At 41.4% G+C, this 21,145-nt stretch overlaps 1 protein-coding gene across 7 annotated transcripts in view; it reads left to right on the top strand.

Moving 5' to 3' along the window:
• CALD1 (caldesmon 1) overlaps positions 1 to 21,145 on the top strand; it is a 232,356-nt gene that overhangs the window by 95,439 nt on the left and 115,772 nt on the right. For all 7 annotated transcript variants that reach the window (XM_012465735.2, XM_012465738.2, XM_012465737.2 and 4 more), the window contains exon 2: positions 2,291 to 2,378. The gene's annotated coding sequence lies outside the window, so the exon portion shown is untranslated. The remainder of the gene's footprint in view (positions 1 to 2,290; positions 2,379 to 21,145) is intronic.

Below are 21,145 nucleotides of genomic sequence, written 5' to 3'. Positions count from 1 at the left end.
GTGTTGTTTGTACTCCAGCAGAGTATAAGCTCCATGGAAACAGAGCCCTCGTGCATCATCGTGTGCCCTGTCCTGGAGCAGAGGACTCACTCCATGAACAAGCAGATGTGCTCCTGTATCCACCAAGTACACCTAGCACGGTGGGTCAGGCCTTGGTTTTGAATACTGGCCTCACTACTAGCTGGGTGAATTCAGGCAAATGACTTAAGCCAAGGAACTTTTCAGTGCTTATTCTAAGATAAGAATATGTATTTTACAAGGTTATTACAGTCATCAAATGAAATAATGTGTGCAACGTATGTCTATTGTGGCACTGTTCACCATAGCAAAGACTTGAAACCAACCTAAATGCCCATCAATGATTGACTGGATAAAGAAAATGTGACACATATATACCATGGAATACTATGCAGCCATAAAAAATGAGTTTATGTCCTTTGCAGGGACGTGCATGAAGCTGAAAACCATCATTCTCAGTAAACTAACATAAGAACAGAAAGCCAAACACCACATGTTTTCACTCATAAGTGGGAGTTGAACAATGAGAACTCATGGCCTCAGGGAGGGGAACATCACACACTGGGGCCTGTCAGAGGGGTTGGCGGGGCTAGGGGAGGGATAGCATTAGGAGAAATACCTAACGTAGATGACAGGTTGATGGGTGCAGCAAACCACCATGGCACATGTATACCTATGTAACAAACCTGCACATTCTGCATATGTATCCCAGAACTCTTAAAGTATTAAAAAAAAGAAAAGAAATAATGTGTGCAGTGTGCTTAGCATAGGGCCTAACACTGAAAAATACTTAACAATGGTTATTATTATTTCCATAACAAAAGCAAAGCATATTATGAAAAAGTCACTGAGGAATTGTTTCATAAAAATGATACTGTTGAAATCAGAGACCCTAATTCAACCATGTAAGATAAAATTTTAAGTTAATGAAAATCTAGTTCTTCTTGTTAGCTATTTACAATTATTTATTTTTATAAAGGATCTCTAATTTAACCTTTGCAATGATCCTCTATTGAAATAACTTATATCGCCCTCCCCTCTTCTCCCACCACCAGCCTCTTAGTATCCGTTTGAGAAATGCCATCTTTCTGAGAATACTTGCAGTAGAAATTTTAATGTAGGATATTAGCCATCTCCTGTAAATACGTGCTAGCAATGTTTTTCTATTTGCTTAATCTAGAAAGATGCTAGTTACAGTTTTTCATGCTACTTATTGACTTTAGAGTTTTAAGAAAATCACTATTCTTAGAGGACTAGAAATCTGATCAAGAGAAAAGAAATTACTTCTTTCTTTTTATTACACCTTGGTTCTCCTATAATAAATGTTTTCATGTAAAACTCATTTCTCCCCATGCCTGAGGAGATGGTTAAATCAAAGGAGCAATAACTAGTGTCTGGCTGTTTGCCACTGGCTGCGATGGGGACTCCGGAGGAAGACAGGCTCATTTGCCTAACAGAGCCCAGCTCCCTTCCCGTCTTCCTTCATCTTGGGCCTTTTCCTTCCTTACTACCTCCGGTCTAGACTCAGCTTTCCCTGCAGAGACCTTTGGCAACTGTTTCTGAGCCAGAGCAGGCAGCATGTGTGTGTCGGGCACTGCATTAAAAGCTATGGCTTAAAGGGCTAAAGTGAGGAATGGTTCACCCGGGCGTCTATTGACGTTGCAAGGTAACTGATGGGAGAGAAAGATCTTAAAACAGGGAGTACGAGCTTTAGTAACTCTCTGGCCCTTAGACCCTAAATCTGAAAATAGAAAAGAAAGAGATTATCTGAAGACAAAACTCTACTGTTAGTCACTCTGCCATTCATGTGATGTTTTCTCTTGAAAGTCTTTCTGTCTTTGTCTCACTGACAAGATAGTTCATGGACAGACACAGACACTACAGACCAAAAAAGTTTTTTCCACTTATAACATTTTCTTCCTTCAGTTTCCCTTTATTCATTCTCAAATTTTAAAATAAAAACACCGAGGAGATTGGGAGTAGCGAAAAGGAAATTTGGCAATTAGATACTGTCCCTGCCAGAGGGTTTGTTTTAACTATACCTCCTTCTCCAGAATAATTCATTCAGAATAATTCTGAGATGGACTCTGTAATAATTGTATTTATTTTCCTTAAAATGCAAATGCACAATAGCTATTTCTACTTCTCCCTTATTTCTCCCTTTAGATTCTATCAACAGCACTTGAGGAAAAAATGATATTTGAAAATATATAGTCTGTATTAGCTAAAATTCATTCAACTTAATTATGTTTCCATCATCCTTTTATTCCAGGTATCATTGGAACATTTCAAGATCATCAAATCAAATTCCACAGGGACTGGTGATCAACCAGAAGGCTCAGACATCTGATTGCTGACCTGTGAGTAAAGTTTATGTTTAATTAATACTTTGGGTCCCTTTCTTAGGAATTACATAGCCTCTGTGCCTGATATTCTAAATTCTTGTATCTAGGATGCACTGTGAGAAACGAGGTTTTCTGCTGTGGCCTTCCTACTTTACTTACCAGTCAATTAATCAGAATTATCAAGTTTTGAAGGCTCTATCAAGTCTTTTATCCTGATTCTAGTCTGATTTTTTGCTTTATTTTTAAATTTTTCCTGCAACATAATATCTTTCGCAAAGCAGTCCGGGATCAATAATGAAGTCTTCACTTCCTGTGAAACATGCTAGTGACTTGAATCAATAAAGACAACACAAGTCAGCCTTCCAAGGTGAATAAGCTCGTCTTTGTGCAAACACTGGTGATTTCAGGAGCACTAAGAACCCTCACTTTCAGCGAAACTCTCTCACCTGGAAGGAAAGTTTATACCAGAACAGGGACCACCTACAGAGGTAAAAGAGGGGATTTCCATTTTAGAGGATGGAGAAACGAAAGGACACTTCACTCATTCACAATTTTGCTGAGCTTGGCTCCAGTAGGTGGAAAAGTTCTTTTAGGAGTTTAGCACACCACTCAGGCAATTGTTATTTCAAGATTCTATCTGCCATCCCCATGCAAGTTTTCTCAGGCTACCATAGTGAAAACCCACAGACTGAGTGGCTTAAACAACAGAGGTTTCTTTTTTCGCCATTCTGGAGGCTGGAAGTCTGAGATCAAGGTGTTGGCATGGTGGATTTCTTGAGGCCCTCCTTGCAGATGACCACCTTCTCCCTGTGTCTCCACATGGTCGTCTCTCCGGGCACACACCTGTCTGGTGTCTTTCTCTGTGCCCAAATTTCCTCTTCTTGTAAAAACAGTCATATTGGATCAGGCCCACCCTAAAGACCTCATTTTAACTTAATCACTCTTTAAAGAACTTATCTCCAAATACAGTTACATTCTGAGGTCCTGAAAGGTAGGATTTCAACGTATGAATTTGGGGGTAATACCATTCAGCCCATAATGCTGCCGCCATCATTTTCTCTCTCTAATACGCTGATTTTTTTGTTTCTTGCACATGGTCTTCCCTCTGATTCTCTCCTCCCGCACTCCCTTAGTGATTACATTACTCTCAGAGCATTTGCATTTCCTACAGTGTATTATAGTCATTTGTGTATAGCTCTCATTTCCCTGTGACACTCTATAAATTCTGAAATCAGAAAGTGTGCCTTCTACATCTCTCATAGCACTGGAGGAGGTTTTGTATACAGTAGACATTTTGTAATATTTATTAAATGAATGAATGAATGAATGAATGAATGGAAGGAGGATTAGATGCAGCCTCTGAACCTATAATTTATTTGCTTTAAGACTGTCTCCAAATGTTGAGTATTAAAGGTGCTTTCTCCTCACTTGCTGTTCCCGAAGACAGGTAGAAATAAGTTAAGGCTGAGGAGAAACATTGAAAGAAATGTACGATTGACTAATAGCCAGAGTCACCTTTTTCCCAAAGAGGTAGGAAACAGTAAATAGCAGGAGCATGCCCCAGTTATGGTGGCCTTTCCATGAGAATATTGTTTGGGGATCCAAATGGGACTTACTAATTTGAAGCATGTGGGGCATGCAAAGGCATGTGTCTAGAAAACAATGCCTATGCAGGTCGGCGGGTCTGGTGAGAACTGGAGAGATGCTCACAGTCACCACCTACAGGCAGGAAGTAGCAGTGCATCCGTGGATGAGGCCGCCAAGGAAGACTGTAGAGGGAGAGGAGCAGTGGCTTGCAGATTCCATCAGAAATTATATATGGAAAGTTTTCCTGGTAGATAACAGGAGAAGGACCCGTCCACGAGGAAGAACACTACATGCTATTTCTAATGAAGGTGTGTGAGAACATGTAGATGAGCTAATGTGTTTATTTTTTCTCCCTTTGTATTTTTGGACGTATTTTGTACCTTCTCTGTCCTGTCTTTTGGGGGCTATACCCCAGACCATTCCTGTGGGCCTAGCCCTACCCACCTTTGCTCCTTTCTTGCTAACTCCTGCCATGGTCATTGTCTGACTCCCCTGCTGCCTGCCCAGGGGATCTTGGACAACCTTCCTTTGGGCCCATTTTCCTTATCAGCCAATAAGAGCTGATCAGAATGGATAGCAAGGGAGGCCAGAATGAGAATCCTTAATGACCAAAGAGACAGTTTGAAGTAAAGGCTCCAGACAGGGTTGGAAGGCTGTACCTCTTTTGCCCTGAATACCCTCCTTAGTCCATTGTCCGCTGCTCATTGTCCCACTCCCCCTGTTCCCCACAATAAGCTTTGGCAGTATTTTAGGGTTTTCTTGCCAGACCAGAAGGCAGCTGCTAGAGAGTGGAGGGGCCAGGCCATGGCCCCTGGTATGACCAGCCACCCCTCTCTAGGGCTCACCATCAAATGTCATTTCTCATGGGGCCATACTTACCCCTGGGCTGAATTTCCCTAATTAGCTCTGCTAGCATGATGCAAATAAAAGGGGTAGGGATATTTATTCATCTTTCTTTTATTTTCCAAAGTGTTGTTTCTTTTTAAGTTCTCTCCTTGCTTTCAATTTATTTTTCTTCCCTCTCCCTTAGTTCTCTTTCCTTAGTAGAAACCCTTGATCTTCAGGGTGATTTTCTGATTATTAGCAGAAGAGGCTGTCAGAGGTCTGGAAGCCACCTCCTGCTTTTCTTTATTCTTCATTCCCTTACCCCACCCAGTTTTTTTTAATGTACGTTGAGATACCAGCTTTCTTCAAGAATCTACTTCCATGCTTTCTTCTTTGTGTTCTTGGAGTAGCCAGGAAAAAGATGCCCATTTTCTTAAAGCTGCCCAAAATGTCAGTGACACGTGGGTCAGTGATTTTATGCAAATTGCTATTTATATCAAATGAGAAATGTTGACAGCAAGAGGAAACCCTTTGCAATCCATGAATGGCCTAGTTGGGGTGTTCCAATGAATGATGGCCAGTGGCCAACATAGGTGCCTCCCGACTGTGTTTCATTAATTTCAGTCAGCTCACAGGCTTGGAGAGAAAGATCATTTTCCTACGAGCGTGTAAAAGAAGTGCTTTGAGTCGTAAGCAGCTCGAAGGCTTTGCCCTTGTTTTCGAATGGGAGATTTTATAACCACTGTGGGACAATATTTTTGGAGTCAGTTGAAGCTCCAGATGGAGTGGAAAGAGAAGTTTGGGTTTTTATTTTCTTCTTCTTCTCCTTCTCCTTCTCCTTCTTCCTTCTTCCTTCTTCCTTCTTTCTTTCTTCTTCTTTCTTCTTCTTCTTCCTTCTTTTTTCTTTCTTCTTTGTTCTTCTTCTTTCCTTGAGTTTTACAGAATGAGCCTCCTTAGAAACACTTGACAAAGTCCTTAGTCTCCTTTGGTTCAGGTGGGCCCAAGCTTTTTATAGAAGGATCTGAAGGGAGCTTTCTTAAACTAAAAGTCTTTCCTGTGGGCTTTTGGTAGTGGCTGTAGAACTAGGCTCATACGGGAGAAGGTCTGGAATCCATTCCCTTACCTGGGAGTCTCCTCTCAAGGAGACTGCTCTCAGGGTCCTTGTCATGAGAAGAAAAATCCACAGTGAGCCTGGGCATAGTCCAGATTTGGTTAAGAATGGAGGGGACACGAGGTCACAGATTCTATGGGACTCCCAGCACTCTGGAAACCTTCATAGTAAAGAGGATAGAACACCACGTGCAGCTTTGGTAACCTTACCCAGATAAATGTGTTTCCCTGGCCAGGGAATTGCACCTGGTTTTAAGAGGCCCCTCCATGAAAACACCCCTTCCTGCCTGGCATGACCATTGACAGAGAAAGACTGCTGAGAAGGCGGACAGAGCAGGGAGAAAAACACACAACAGTGCCAGGAGCTCTTGTCTAGAACTCCTTCCCAGGCTTTTGTTCTCATAAGCATGAGTGAGTACACGAGTAATTGTGCTATTTAGCTCTGAACCACAAACTATCACAGCTTTCCTAAGGTTCCAACTCCAGTAGGATTTGTACAGTTACAAGACACAGACTCAACTGCTTCTGAACTCTGCTTTGGGATGCTTAACAAGATTAAGTTGTGAACATCTCATGCCACTCTGAGCAACAGTACTCAAATAGTGCTTAAGCAGAACAAACAGTCTAGGGGGAAAAAAAAACCCAAGACATTTTCCTTCCTACTATTCTCTGTATCCCAGGCTCAACTTAATGCCAAATTAAATCTAGATTTTTTTTTTAAATAGACGTTTCCTAGAGGAAAAGGCAGAGCTGCGTTCCCTGAAACATATTTTAACCCAAACTTATTACTTGGGTTTTTTCTTTCCTCCTCCCTTTTGCTAATTCAAAACAAAATGTCCATCATCCACTCTAACACCAGCCTCGAAGAGCTAGCGACAAATGGAGTCTGAATAGTCACGCCAGTGTGGTACAAATGAGCTGTGATTTCAGGATACTGACTGTTTTACTGACAGGGGAAAAGGGCGGTTGACTAGTTTAATATATTTGGCTGAAAACACTTTGCTAAAGAAGGCCAACATTAATATGGAATCCTGTTCTTTAATGACCAAATATGATATATCCTGGAAAGTGGCATCCTGAGTTTGGGGGAAAGCATGTTTATCATAGCCACAGAATGCAGACAGGAATGAATGCAAACACATGTTGGGCCCTAAGGAAGAAACTCTTCTAGGAGCATTTTCTCCAAGTTCCTCAAAGAATTCCTCCTATAGGTATATGCTACCGTGATGATTTTGAATCTGATTTCACCACACAATTACAAAATTGATAGATATAAAGACATTTGTTATCACGAGAGACTCCGGGGATCTATCTAACTGTCTCCCATTACTGGCTAATGGTTTCTAAATCTACAAATGCAATTATAAGTTGGAGTTGATGAGGAAAGCCTATGACCACCATTAGCACCTTCTTAAACATCCATAGTCAGTCACTCACTCATTCATTTATTCTATAGATGTCACTGGATTGGACCTTCTCCATCTCATGTGCCATATTAGGTCTGTGTTACATTTGCAAGTCTTGTGTTCCTTACCATGAAATGGACTGTTTTTTAATTAAATGCAATGGAAAATTTCGTGAATCCAATGATGTGTTCAGTGACGTAAACTGTGATTTCTGATACTGTGTTTACTTTTCACTGGCCTCGTCTTGGCAAGGGGTCATAATATTTTAAATTTCTCTGCCCTCTCATCCACCTATCATACTTTACCACGTGGTTTATAGGCAAGACACAGGCATGCACTGGCTATATCTGTAAATCTACTTTTCTGCAAATAACTGGAAGAGTAATGCATAATTTCCCCCTACAGTATTTGTTTCCTAGATTCTAACTTTCCTTGAGAAGTTTGTTAAACACAGACTATAATGTAGTTTCAAGTATGCTCCTTCCCCTGTATCCATGGGGGATTGACTTCAGGACTCCCAAGGATACCAAAATATACTGATGCTCAGTTCCCTGATATATAATGGCATAGTACTTGCATATAATTTATGCATGTCCTCTTGTATACTTTAAATCATCTCTAGGTCACTTCTAACACCTAATACAATGTAAATACTACATAAATGCTCTCTACTCCAATGAGCCATTGGTTTTTTTTGTTTGTTTGTTTTTAGTATTTTTCTATCCCTGGCTGATTGAATCTATGGATGCAGAACCCATGGATATAGCGAGCTGATAGTAATTGAACTTAAAAGCAAAGTAAGGGTGCTGTGATATTTTTACGAAATGCTCATAAGAATCAAAGACGAGAGACCAGAAGCCAATTTACCATGAAGTCAGGAGAGCTTAAGCCACAGGGCCTCTCATGGGGACAGGTTCCTGCCTCAACACCCCCATGCATAACTTTTTACATTTACTATTGTATTCTGGTTTTTCAAGAAGGCTTCTCAAATAATCTTCAGGTCCCACAAAACCTGGATCTGCCCCGAGACTGACACAGATAAACTGAGATGATTTAGCATCATGTCTAAAGCTAATTAAGTGAGCAAAGCAAAGAAATGGTCAAAGTGTGAAATGTGATCATTTATTTTGTTAAGGCTTTAAGACAAATTCAGCTTATTTTCTAAAGTGAACCCCTTAAGTGAAATAATAAATCAGTTCGCCAAAGCACAAGTGAACATAAACAGTAGATTCATTTTTACTTCATTAATAAACATCAAATATGAACGGAACCTAACATCAAGCAAGCCAAGGCCTCCTGCTGAACAGGAAACAGCTCCTAGTAAGAGCATTTGTACAAGAGCATAAATCCTTCCAGGCAATCACGTGATCATTTCATCACTGAGGTCCTTGCCACAGTCCACTTTGATTTATCCATTTACAGGTCTTGCAAGATGTAACAGAATGTTGTGATTAAAAGCACACAATCTGGGGCTGGGTTGCCTGGATGTAGATCCCAGCTCTACCACTTACTAGCTATGTGACCTTGGGCCAATGACTCACCTTCTCTGGGCCTCTGTCTTTTCATCTGCAAAATGGAAATGTAAGGATTGTTACAAAGATTTAAATTGATGTTATCGAAGTTCTTAGAACTGTGCTTGGTACATAACTGTTGGCTAAATAAATAAACTTCTTCATCTAGACTGAAAGCTCTATGGGATTGCTTGTGGGTTCACCCTTGCAACTGTTCACAGTGCCTAACCTGGCACATGTTCAGCCATCAGTGAAAGACTGTAGAAATCAGGGTCACAAAGCAGCAACCCGAGGCCCATGCTGCTCTGCAAACGTGCATCCCTTGCCCAGCATTGGTGTGTTTTGGCTTCGTGTCCCCACCCAAATCTCACCTTGATGGTAATAATCCCCATGTGTCGTGGGAGGAACCAGGAGGGAAGTAATTGACTCTTGGGGGTGGGTTTTTCCCTGTGCTATTCTCATGATAGTGAGTAAGTCTCACAAGAGCTGATGGTTTTATAAAGAGGCGTTCCCCTGCACATGCTCTCTCTTGCCTCCTGCCATGTAAGACGTCCCTTTGCTCCTCATTTACCTTCCACCATGATTGTGAGGCCTCCTAGCCATGTGGAACTGTAGGTCAATTAAACCTCTTTCCTTTGCAAATTACCCAGTCTTGGATATGTCTGTATTAGCAGTGTGAGAATAGACTAATGCAAGCATTTTTAAAAAATAATTTTGAGTCTGAAAGCTCATAGGCTTGCAGGGATGCATATATTCTCCATTTTCCCATGAGCTACCACTCCCCAGATAGTTACTTCTTTGGTCCCTTAAACTATCTGAGTTTTTCATGCCTGATGTAAATGAATGATCACATAACACACAAGCACTGCTATAGTTAGTGGCAGTTTTATGGCCCATTGGAGTAGAGAGATGGGGCCCATAAGGAAGTGAAATATGAGCCACTTCCACTCCCTGATGCTCTACCTGCAAACAGTATTCCAGTTAACCTACCTATCCCTGTTTCTAAACTAGAGGTCTCAGAAGAGAAATAGGAAGTCAAGAATCTGAGCAAGTACTTGCTTAGAAACAGAGATGAGTATGACCTAATGTCAGAGCTGGCCACCACTCCATCCGTCATGAGAAGCTAGGTTATGCTGGCGTCAGAAACAGTCAAAATCTCAGCGACTTCAAAACGAACACGTGTTTATCACTCATGCTTCGTCACTAACCCTGGATGGGCAAGGGTCTCTAGTTCACATCACTGTCATCCATGCTTAGGAACCCCTACTGACATGACTGTCTGGAAGTCTTACCAACCATGGTGGAGAGGAAAGAGCTCTTTGGAGGGTCTCCTATTGGCAAGTGACATGATACTTCTGCTCAAAGCTCTTGGCCAGAATTAGCCACTTGGCTCCAGATGACTACAAGGGGCAAGCACAATTCTATAATATGCCCAGAAGAAGTAAAGCAAGAGCATGGGGCAAATAGCACAAAGCATCGTAGCTGTGACATTATTTGGAACTTGGAGTCTTGGACCAGGATTCTTAAGCTTTTCAATGAGTTCAACTCAGCAAATATTTCCATTCATAAATAACTGCATAGCAAAGTACTCAGCATTGTGAGGGGATATCAGAAGAGATGTAGGCCCTGACATCGAGCAGCTCCAGACTTGGTCGAGAGAAATCGATGCTATAAAACATTTGAATAATAAGTCCATATAGTATTGATCGTGAAGAACAAGGCCAACGATTGCTGTACACGCTGAAAGGGAGGGTAGTTCTGGAATAAAGAGAGGACTTGAACTGGACTTTAGAAAAATATATGGGATTTGCAGGCGTGGAGGGCACTTCAGGTTATGGGTGGCAAGAAGCCAGGGACAAAGGCCCAGAGGCAGAAATGAGGGTGAAATAATTGCAGGACTCAGGAGTTTGGGCTGGCTGTAAGTTGTGTTTGCATGGGAAGGCAGGGTGGCAAGAGGAATCATGTGATGGATAGAGTGGAACCATTTCATGGAGAGCTTCTGGGGTCTGCAGAGAAACAAGATAGTGGCATGTGGGAGGAAGATCATTTTTCCTGAATAACAAAGCCAAGGAATCTTCAAAACCAAGGAATCTGCACCTCCCAATCACCAGCCCTTTCCAGCCACATTTATTCCCAAAAACAAGAGTCCCGAATTCCCAACAGCTTCCCAGACCTACAAGGCAATCACTGAATGGAGACAGTAGTAAACCCTGGGCTGCTCCTGCCTCCAGTTTAAAGCATCTTTGATCACTTCTCCTGCTGACAAAGAATATCCGAGTTCAAGTGAAATAGCCTCTTATTGCTGGGGTCAGTTCAGCCTTTTTGCTATGTAACATCTGTTTTTAAAATTCGGCTGAGAGCTGAGACCTTGACTTAAATCTGTCTAACTTAAAAAGCAGCAAGAGAACATCTTGTTTTCATGAATGTCCAGGGGCTGTGTGTCAACAAATAAAAGGTCTGTTTGTGGTATTCAAAGTGGAAAAGCTGGTTGTGAGATGTTCTGCCACTGGGATAAATTTATTATGGACTGTTTGTTTCTTGGAATCATGCACCAGCATTTGAAAAACACAGTGGACCAGCTTTGTTTAAATCAGCATATTTCTGCTTGATGGTGGGTTAGAACCATGCTTTTATTGTCAGAAGTTCACGGAGCTGGATGGGTCTAGAAAGATGTCCTCTTTTATGCCTCCCACCTTAACCGGGTCAAGTTAATGTCTTACGTGGATTCCCTGGGTCTGCATGAATTCTGGCAATAGCTTCTGATGGATCCTTATTTTTATGTGGCTTATGTAGGATCTGAAGTGGGAAATAAGTCGGTGAGACTAGTTCACCATCCCTCAAATCTGACCAGTTCCTTTTCTCCTCACCCAGCTATTTAGGAGAAAGAAGTGGAAAGGAATTTTATCTATCTGCACCTAGGGGAACGCATGTCTGGCACGTACTCGATGTCAATTTAATTTGATGAATGAATACAAACTCTAGTCTTACAAATTTATGTTCCTGTATGAATTCATGTCTGTATACATGTTAATGTCATTCCTTTTGGAAAAAGTGATTACCGCCCAGATCTTATTCTAACTCACAGCAAACCATTAGATCGCTCCTGTAGTTCTCTCTCATAGCAGCTTCTTTTTAGGTTTCTTCCTAACCTTATCCTAATTTGTATTTTATTTGTTGATTGTCCATCTCCACCATCAGACTGCAAGCAACTTGTGGGCAGAAGAGTTGCGTTCACATCTTATATGCTGCACTGAATAGCAAGGTGGCTAGTACATGAATAACATTTCATAAACATTTTTTGAATGTTTTTATTAAAGTTCTCATTGGGATGATGGTTGGAGAGTCTTGGCCGCTCTTGATTGTATCTGAATGTAAATACAGTGCAGAAGACGACAGGACTTATAATGCAGCTGAATATGGAAGGGGCCTTTTGTGTGATGACACACTCAGATTCATTTGTCCATACACGCTACTGAAGGTCACGGTGAGACGGGCTACTCTAACCATCTCTATTTTCTCGATTTAAGGTGGTCAGCTACATCTGTCATATAGCTGGCCAGGATTAATATCCATGGCACAGGGCCGTAGTTTAGGAATTTTTCCCCTCAGATGATTAACTCATTTCTGGTGGGATAAATCTGTGACTTTAGCCTTATTAGCAAGAAATTCTGGCCCACGAAGCTATCTGGTAAAGGCAGCGTGATATGGTTCAGATTTGTATCCCTGCCAAATCTCATGTCAAATTGTGATCCCGGTTGTTGGAGGAGAGGCCTGGTGGGAGGTGATTGGATCACGGGGAAGGGGTTCCCCCTTGCTGTTCTCATGATAGTGAGTGAGTTCTCACGAGATCTGGTTATTTAAAAGTATGCAGCACCTCCCCCTGCCGTTTCTTCCTCCTACTCCGGCCACATAAGACATGCCTCTTCCCATTTACCTTCTGCCATGATTGAAAGTCTCCGAAGGCCTCCCCAGCCATGTTACTTAAACAGAATGCACATGAGCCAATTAAACCTCTTTTCTTTGTAAATTACACAGTCTCAGATCGTTCTTTATAGCAATCCAAGAGCAGGCTGATGCACAGTGCAAGGATCTACCGTCAGAAAGGTGTTTTGGTACTCAACAGACCTATGGCTTACTGTCCACATTCACTTGTCCAGCAGTCAATGCAGATCTTTCTGGTGATCAAGCAAAATATAAACACTTTAAGTTGAAGGGTAAGAAGGTGGATTCGTTTGCTCCATTTTTCTTTGGCTGCCTGTGTAGATGGAGTTGAAACGGGAATGAGATGTGCATTCCAAGGGATCTCAAGAGAAATGCTCATTCGTTTACAAGAGGTGCAATCCCACAATAGTTTCTTGCTTTGTATACTTGAAAACATTCCCAAAGAAACAAAGTTGGATGCAGAAAAAATATTGGGAGAAAAGAAAAATAATACTCCAAATTCTGAACAATTCTACTTTAATACGTTGATCTGTCTGCCAGCTGGCCACAGGGTTGACTACTTGTAATATATACTTTTGGTAGGCCTCATGTAGTTCTTGGAACTGTTTATATTAGGCTGCAGAAACTTAATTATTCTAAAATTGGCAGGGTGCTCTTTGGTTACTTAATACAAAATTGCTTAGTCATCTTTAAACATAGTGTGGACAGCTTTGTTTAAGTGTGAAAAATTAGGAATTGCAAATATACTCCAAAGAGATTTTTAAGTCAAGGAGAAAAACGAGAAAGTATCATTCTTTCAAGAAATTTAGCAGGTGGTTGCCACATGTTTTAATTTGACAAGCTAGGTAGCTGTCGAGCTGAAGTCCTTTATTACAAGTATTCTTCCATTTTCTTTGTAGATATTGTCAGAAGTAGAAAGCCATTGCTGCTGCTTCTTAGATGGTATTCTAATCCTACATTCTGTAAAGCAGAGGTTTTCCAGCAAGAGGGTGAGGAACTCTAGCATCAGCTCCTGGAACAGCTTTCTTGTTCTAAGAAATGAACAAGGATGTGCCATTTCAAGCTGGTTGTCTCTTCTTTTGCCTCTTTTGGTTTGAATCCTCCTCTCACCATCCTTGAACTGGTGCGTTCCACGTATAGTGCAGAGCTATGATGCTTTAGCGAGGAAACAGGCAGTCCGAGTGAGTTTCTTCTGCACATTTTAAAGTCTAAAGTGGCGCCGGAGGTTCCCAGTTTTTCCAGGAATGCCCGTGTCAACCTCACACTTTTCCTGTGATCTGGGCTGGGGCTCCTAAGAGAGATGGTGAGAAAAGATAAAAGTCCTATAGCCAATGGGTAGTCACACGAGGCCAGGGAAGGGTAGGTTCCCAAGCAAACATCCAGAACGGTGCCTTCTGTTTCTAATTACTGAGCATGGTTAGAGAGCAAAATCAGGCAACACTTTTTTTAGACTGATGGAAACATTTAAATCGGCTCTGAATGTCAGTGTTTTCTAATTATGATGGAGGAGTAGCAAGGGGTTTCCAAAGGCTGCGGAAATTCGAAGTGTTTTCGCTGAATTCTGATTCTCTTCTTTTCTTATTCATCATGTCTCCTTTTTCTTTCAACATCCAAGAACAAATCTATTCCCTCAGTTAAATGCCTCATACTCCCCTTCCTGAAACCAGAATGTCTCTTTAAGACCAAGTTCTTTTCCACCAGAGGAAAACAACCACAGCTACAAACCGAAATATAAAATAGGGATCCAGAGTAAACCACCACCATCCCCAAGGTTACTAAGAGCTCAGCCGGAGACACAGCCTTTTGATAATGTCTCAGCCAAGTTCATCTGTTTAGCAATGAAGTCCAACAAATAAGCAATGCCCTGGAATCTGTTCCGACTCAACAAGGTGAGCCTAATGCTGAGTGTAAGAAAAATAGTCGGTTAAGAATTTTGAGGGATCACAAAAGAGAGTAATCACTTGTAAGAGATAACAACCTTTTACAGGAGACAAATATGTACTTGTAAATTAAAACACAAGCTAGAGACTAAGTGCTCCAACAGAAGTACAATATGGGTATCAGTACAAACTCAGGTCATTGGGTCAGTTGTTCAAAGATCCTATGGTTTTGTGCTAATCTTAAGCAGGCCCCAACTGTGAGCCATTCCCTACCTGAGGAAAAGACTAGGTATCCCCAAATTAACAAATGAGTGAAATTACTATCTAAATGACTCATGACTATCTAAATTACCATCTAAATCGAAAGAAAGAGGAAGGAATCTAAGTACTTTTCAACTTATTATTTATCTGTAAATGTATATGCTTAATTATGTCTATTACGTCTAAGGGACATAGCGGATAATGTCCTTTGGTTTGGTTTCAAAGCTTTCCACCTTAGATTATAAACTTCTCGAAGATGGTTTTTAACCTGCTCTGCAGTTCCAGAATACAGTAGACATGCTTGACGATCATGATGAATAGAAGTCAAATAATTCGCTAGAGAGTAATTAGTCCCTGATCAATAACAGATTAACAAAGCACCTCTAGAACACACCTTTGAATTGTTTTCAGCAATATAAATGGATTTGCATACTGCCATCTAAGCTCTCCTACTTTATATTAGCAAGATAGCTGGGTGAGGCTCTGTATCTGGCTTTTGATCACTAAACTGGAAGTGTTCGTTGAACAAACCAGTCGCAAAAAGCAGACACGTGAGTTGCTGACTTTTTTTTTTCTTAGCTGAGTAGTTCAGCAAGTCCAGAAGGTCATGCACAAGTTAAACTACTTTTACGTAAAATATGGTGATCTCTACAGCATGTTTACAATTGGGGAAGACCCATGGCTTCTGAACTTGCATTCCATGTGAACCACTCTTGGGTCTTGGGACTTAATTTGAAGTGTGATCTTTCTCCAGCCAGTGTCTCAGCTTCTTTTCTATTTGCCAAGCATTTCACTTTTTCAGCTGTAAGTGCCCAGTCACAGCAAGATTACCCCATCCAAAGAACCTCCATAGGAGAATGGAGCGAGTATCAGTGAGGGAATTATGAGAGAGATGCTGACCTATACAATGTCCCACAACTTATCACATATTCTCTATGAGATTGTAAGGTCTTTGAAGACAGAGGCCATGTCTAACACACCTTCATGCCTCTGCAGTGCATAGCATTAATTCACTCAGTACAATCACTTCATATTAGGAGTTGGAAGATCTTTTTTTTTTTTAAACGGAGTCTTGCTCTGTCACCAGGCTGGAGTGCAGTGGTGCCATCTCGGCTCATTGCAAACTCCGCCCCCTGGATTCAAGTGATTCTCCTGCCTCAGCCTCCCCAGCAGCTGGGATTACAGGTATGCACCAGGCCTGGCTAATTTTTTGTATTTTTAGTAGAGATGGGGTTTCCCTGTGTTGGCCGGGATGGTCTTATCTCCTGACCTCATTATCCCCCTGCCTCGGCCTCCCAAACTGCTGGGATTACAGACGTGAGCCACCGCGCCTGGCTAGGAGTTGGAAGATCTTATAGCAGGGCAATCCAAAGAACTTTCTGCAATGATGAAAATGTTCTCTGCACCATCTTACATGGGGGCCACAAAACACATAATGGCCACTGAGCTCTTGAAATGGGACTGGTGAAGCCGAGGAACTTGTTAAATGTGCTCTGAATGAAGAGACCACCTAAGCAGGCTTTGTGTGAGCAACAAGCCTGTTTATTCACTCAGGTGTGAGCAGGCTGGGTTCGAAAAGAGTCAGCGGAGGGTGGTGGGATAGGAGCTGGTTTTATAGGTTGGGGGTAGGCAATGGAAAGTTACAGTTTAGGGTGGGTGTTTTGCAAGCCGGGGGTGGGGTGTCACAGGATCCAGTGTCACAAGGTTGACCTATCAGTTGAGGCATGAACAATGGTAGAATGTCACAAGATTGGTTAATCAGGCCACAGGCTCCAGTGTCACAAGGTTGACTTATCAGTTGAGGCAGGAGCAATGGTGGGATGTCACAAGGTTGGTTAATCAGGCACTGCAGGAGCTAGCTATTCTCCTTTTGCAGTTTTCCTGTTATCGCAGACTTTCTGGCTCCAGGAGGCCATCTGGAGGCGTACGTGTGGGTTACAGGGGTCACCATGGCTTGACCATGGCATAGTCCATGGTGCAGTCAGTTTGAAGAACCTTGCAGAACTCAATTTTAAATTTTATTTATTTTCAATTAAATTTAAATGACCTCGTGGCTGGTGGCTACCATATTGGACAGCATAGCCTTAGAATCTTAAAAAATATATTTTCACTATAACCCTAAACAGATGGCCACTTCACTTTTCCCTGTCTGTTTTCAGAGATAGGGGTCTGTCCTTTCCATGCACCCCCATTTTTGGGTAGTCCTGCTGGAGCTGAGCCTCCCTGCATCTGATTTATGTGTGATAATATTGTGAATGCCTCTGTTAGTCAGGCATACATTTAGAAAACATCTTTGTAAGGCCAGGCACAGCGGCTCACGCCTGTAATCCCAGCACTTTGGGAGGCCGAGGCGGGCGGATCATGAGGTCAAGAGATCGAGACCATCCTGGCCAACATAGTGAACCCCCCGTCTCTACTAAAAATACAAAAATTAGCCAGGTGTGGTGGCACGTACCTGTGGTCCCAGCTACTTGGGAGGCTAAGGCGGAAGAATCGCTTGAACCCGGGAGGTGGAGGTTGTAGTGAGCCGAGATTGTGCCACTGCACTCTAGCCTGACCACAGAGCAAGACTCTGTCTCAAACAACAACAACAACAAATCTTTATATATTTGTAGCAAGCCTATGTATTTTTTCCCACATGGACACAAGTTAGTGGAGAATTTCCACCTTGCCTTAGGGTTTACACTTGTGTCATTTGCTCTTCTCTAGGGGAAAAAGAGCAGCAGTGGTCTCATGCCTATTCTGATTTAGCATTAAAATCTTGTCTTTCAGCTTAATTCTCCTTGAGTTCGTCAAGGAAAAGTAAATACTTGAAAACAGAAGAAATTGTGTCCCAAATTTTCACTTCTCTTCACTCTGCTAAGCAACTTTCAAGTTGGTTTAGAAATTAGTTTAAATCAGCAGGGCGCAGTAGCTCACACCTGTAATCTCAGCACTTTGGGAGGCCGAGGCAGGCGGATCACAAGGTCAGGAGTTCCAGGCCAGCTGGGCCAACATGGTGAAACCCTGTTTCTACTCAAAATACAAAAATTAGCTGGGTGTGGTGGTGGGCAACTGTAATTCCAGCTACTTGGGAGGCTGAGGCGGGAGAATTGCTTGAACCCAGGAGGCAGAGGTTGCGGTGAGTCGAGATCACACCATTGCACTCCAGTCGGGGCCACAGGGCAAGACTCCATTTCAAAAAAAAAAAAGAAAGAAATTCATCTAAATGCCAATCCTGGTTTACCACTGATTCGTGGTGGTTAAGGAGCCAATGTCAAAGTCTCCTTTCTTTAAATGGGGTTGAATTGATTCTTCTTACTTGGGAGGATCAAATAATGATAACCATAAAGTTTTAAAAAATGTAAAGTGCTGGAAATTAAGGTGGTATTATATGTGATAAGACTTGAAAATGCAACCTAAAGTCCCTAAACATGCTGTCTTCCTAAGTGTTGAAGTTACAAAAACCATCATTTCATAAATCTGAACCACCCAAACTATCTGCTACACAGAAGGTGGAAGAGAGGGCATAAAGACATTGGCTTTAGTAATGTTAAAGCTGGCTGGGCGTGGTGATTCACGCCTGTAATCCCAGCCCTGAGGCCGAGGTGGGTGGATCACCTGAGGTTAGGAGTTTGATCAACATGGTGAAACCCTATCTCTACTAAAAATACAAAATTATTTGGGTGTGGTGGTGCATGCCTGTAATTCCAGCTACTTGAGAGGCTGAGGCAGGAGAATTGCTTGAACCCCAGAGGCTGAGGTTGTAGTGAGCCGAGATTGTGCCATTGCACTCCAGCCTGGGCAACAAGAGTGAAACTCGGTCTCAAAAAAAATAATAATAATGTTAAATCTGCCAGGTCTTCTGTTAGCTAGTGGAGAAGTACAAATAGAGAAAAGTAATGCTAAAAGATTGTGCAGGGAAGGTGAGGGAAAAACAGGTCATAACCTGTTAACCTGCCCTTAGTAGGTCTTTGTGTTTTGGATTCCATTGATTAGAGAAAAGAAACAGCTTGAGGAGACTAAGTGCCTCAGGTTGACTGCATTCATTCTTATTTCTATGCTGCTGTTCTTGACAGATCTGCCTTGGTGAATGCATGTATTTTTTTAAAGTAGCACAGATTTTTGGAACAAGATGGTGAAGGTTGAGCTAAAGTTAAGTGCAAACTGTACATTATAATCTATTTGTTTATTTGGTTTTCGAATCCCAAATGAACCATTCAGTTCAGAAAAGAGCAAAGTGGGTTGATAAATGGATTTTTTTTGAAAAGGACAAAAGTTCATTTGGTACAGTTGGAAAGAAAATGCTGCCAGATTTACTGTGTAACTACTGCAAATGTGGGTTTATATAATTTTTTAGATTCATATATAGTCAATTACCAAGGTCTTTGATTCACTTTGTAAACACTGATCTGTCAGTAAAGTACAGAGAGAGGAATTGGCTTGAGTTACATTTTCCATACTCAGAATGGTAAAAGCTAGAATAAAAAGCCAGTGGCTCAAATTGGCTACAATTTCTGAGTGCCTACTCTGTCCCAGTTGTGGAAAGATTTTTAAAAAGACTATGTCTTTTCATAAGTGGCCATAAGAACAAAAGCATATGGAGAGTAAAATATTAATACAAATATTTAAAGACTAAAGAGAACAATTGATGAGCCGTAGCCAACAATATGTTATTGATTGTCAAAATAGATTATAGATATTCAAGGAGGGAATTGTTACCTTTAAGCTAGGGTTCTCAGGAAAGGGAATCATGAGAGAAGTAAAATTTGAACCTGAAATTCATGATGGAATAAAAATATGGATAGTGAAGGTATGGACTAAAAAGAATGAGTGAAAATGTAGAGGTAGAAAATTGTAAGACATATGAGAGGTAATAAAATATTTTTTATCTGAGATGCTGTGGTACGTCAGCTTGAAAGGAAGGTTAATGGTTTGTAGATCAAAACATTAAATGAGAACAGACTTAGATACTCAAAACATTTATATGTGAGAAGGAGGAAGGAGAATGTATATGTCATGCGTGATGCCTCCAACTTTGCTGGTTCAAGCAGGTACAGAGCCATAGTATTATTATATGGAGTAAGATGAAACTTTGTATATTATCTCTTAAATCAGCTCACTTTATAGAGAAATAAAGCTCCTAGAGCTTTGGTCTCAGTCTCCTAGGTATCATTCCAGGTCACTATTTGCGAAGGGTTTGCAGAGGAAAACAGTTAAAGGGTCACAGTGAGCGACGCTCATTTGCAGATCAGCCGTAGGAAATCTGCTGGAGTATACTGTATCCGGAAATTACCTAATACTTGTAGGAGGAAGAGAAATATCACTGAGGTTCAGCGATGGCCCAACTGAAATGAATGCAAATCTTTAGGATAGACACAGCATGCGCCCTTTCTCCCACAAAGCACTGAATCTCAAGATCACAAGACAGAAAGCAGGTGACGGGTGTGATGCAAGGTTGTAGATGAGTGTGATAAGCCTGGCGGAAGTTTAAAGAAGCAAGGAAGTCTGAAATCTCAATTCCAGGAGGGCAAAGACCTTTTCTGTCTTGTTCACGGTTAAATCCCAGTGTCTAGAACCATAGCTGGCACATCACAGCTGTTCAGCAAATATTTATTGAATATTGATTGTATCAATGTTTTTGTGAGGCCTCATTCAAGTAGCTGAATCATGAAATTTACAGTGGGTGCAAAATGGTGACTAGTCAGAGAGGACCTGTCTAACAATGGTTTTGAGTGTTCCAAGACTAGAATTCCTTGCAAGAGCAGAGAAATAATGGTGTTGTGATGAGGGAATAGTGGATTAGAAGAGGAAGATGTGTAATGACGAAGGTGCAACATAAGAGAAGAAACTACGATGTGGGAGGAGAATATGCAGATGCTGTCGAGGATACAGCCATCTGGAGTTACGAATTTTACGAAGCACTAACAATAAATTAACAGAGATGAAATAAGCATTTAGAAGGCTTATTCAATTGAGATCTTTTGTGACTTGATAATTCTATGATTTAAACCAAACAGGTTGTAAACTGAAGGTGTAGGTAATTTTTAGGATTATTTCTTCCCTAAGGCTATACGATCCAATGAATCAATGTGGCAATCACTGATAACAGTCCTCTCAGAACTTCTCTGGGGCACACTTGTTTGTTCCCTGAAATGGAAAGCAAATCCTAGTGAGAAATAGTGGATTAGTCCTATTATAGTGGTTAAGAGCACACACTTTGACATTCTGTAAAATGAGGATTATAATAGCTACCTCACAGGTTTGTTACCCAGATAAAG

Source organism: Aotus nancymaae, unplaced genomic scaffold (genome assembly GCF_030222135.1).
Source record: "Aotus nancymaae isolate 86718 unplaced genomic scaffold, 86718_ANA_hifiasm-v0.15.2.pri h1tg000002l, whole genome shotgun sequence".
NCBI lineage: Eukaryota > Metazoa > Chordata > Mammalia > Primates > Aotidae > Aotus > Aotus nancymaae.
Note: the sequence above shows the minus strand (reverse complement) of the source record. Positions and strands in the feature narration are given on the sequence as shown.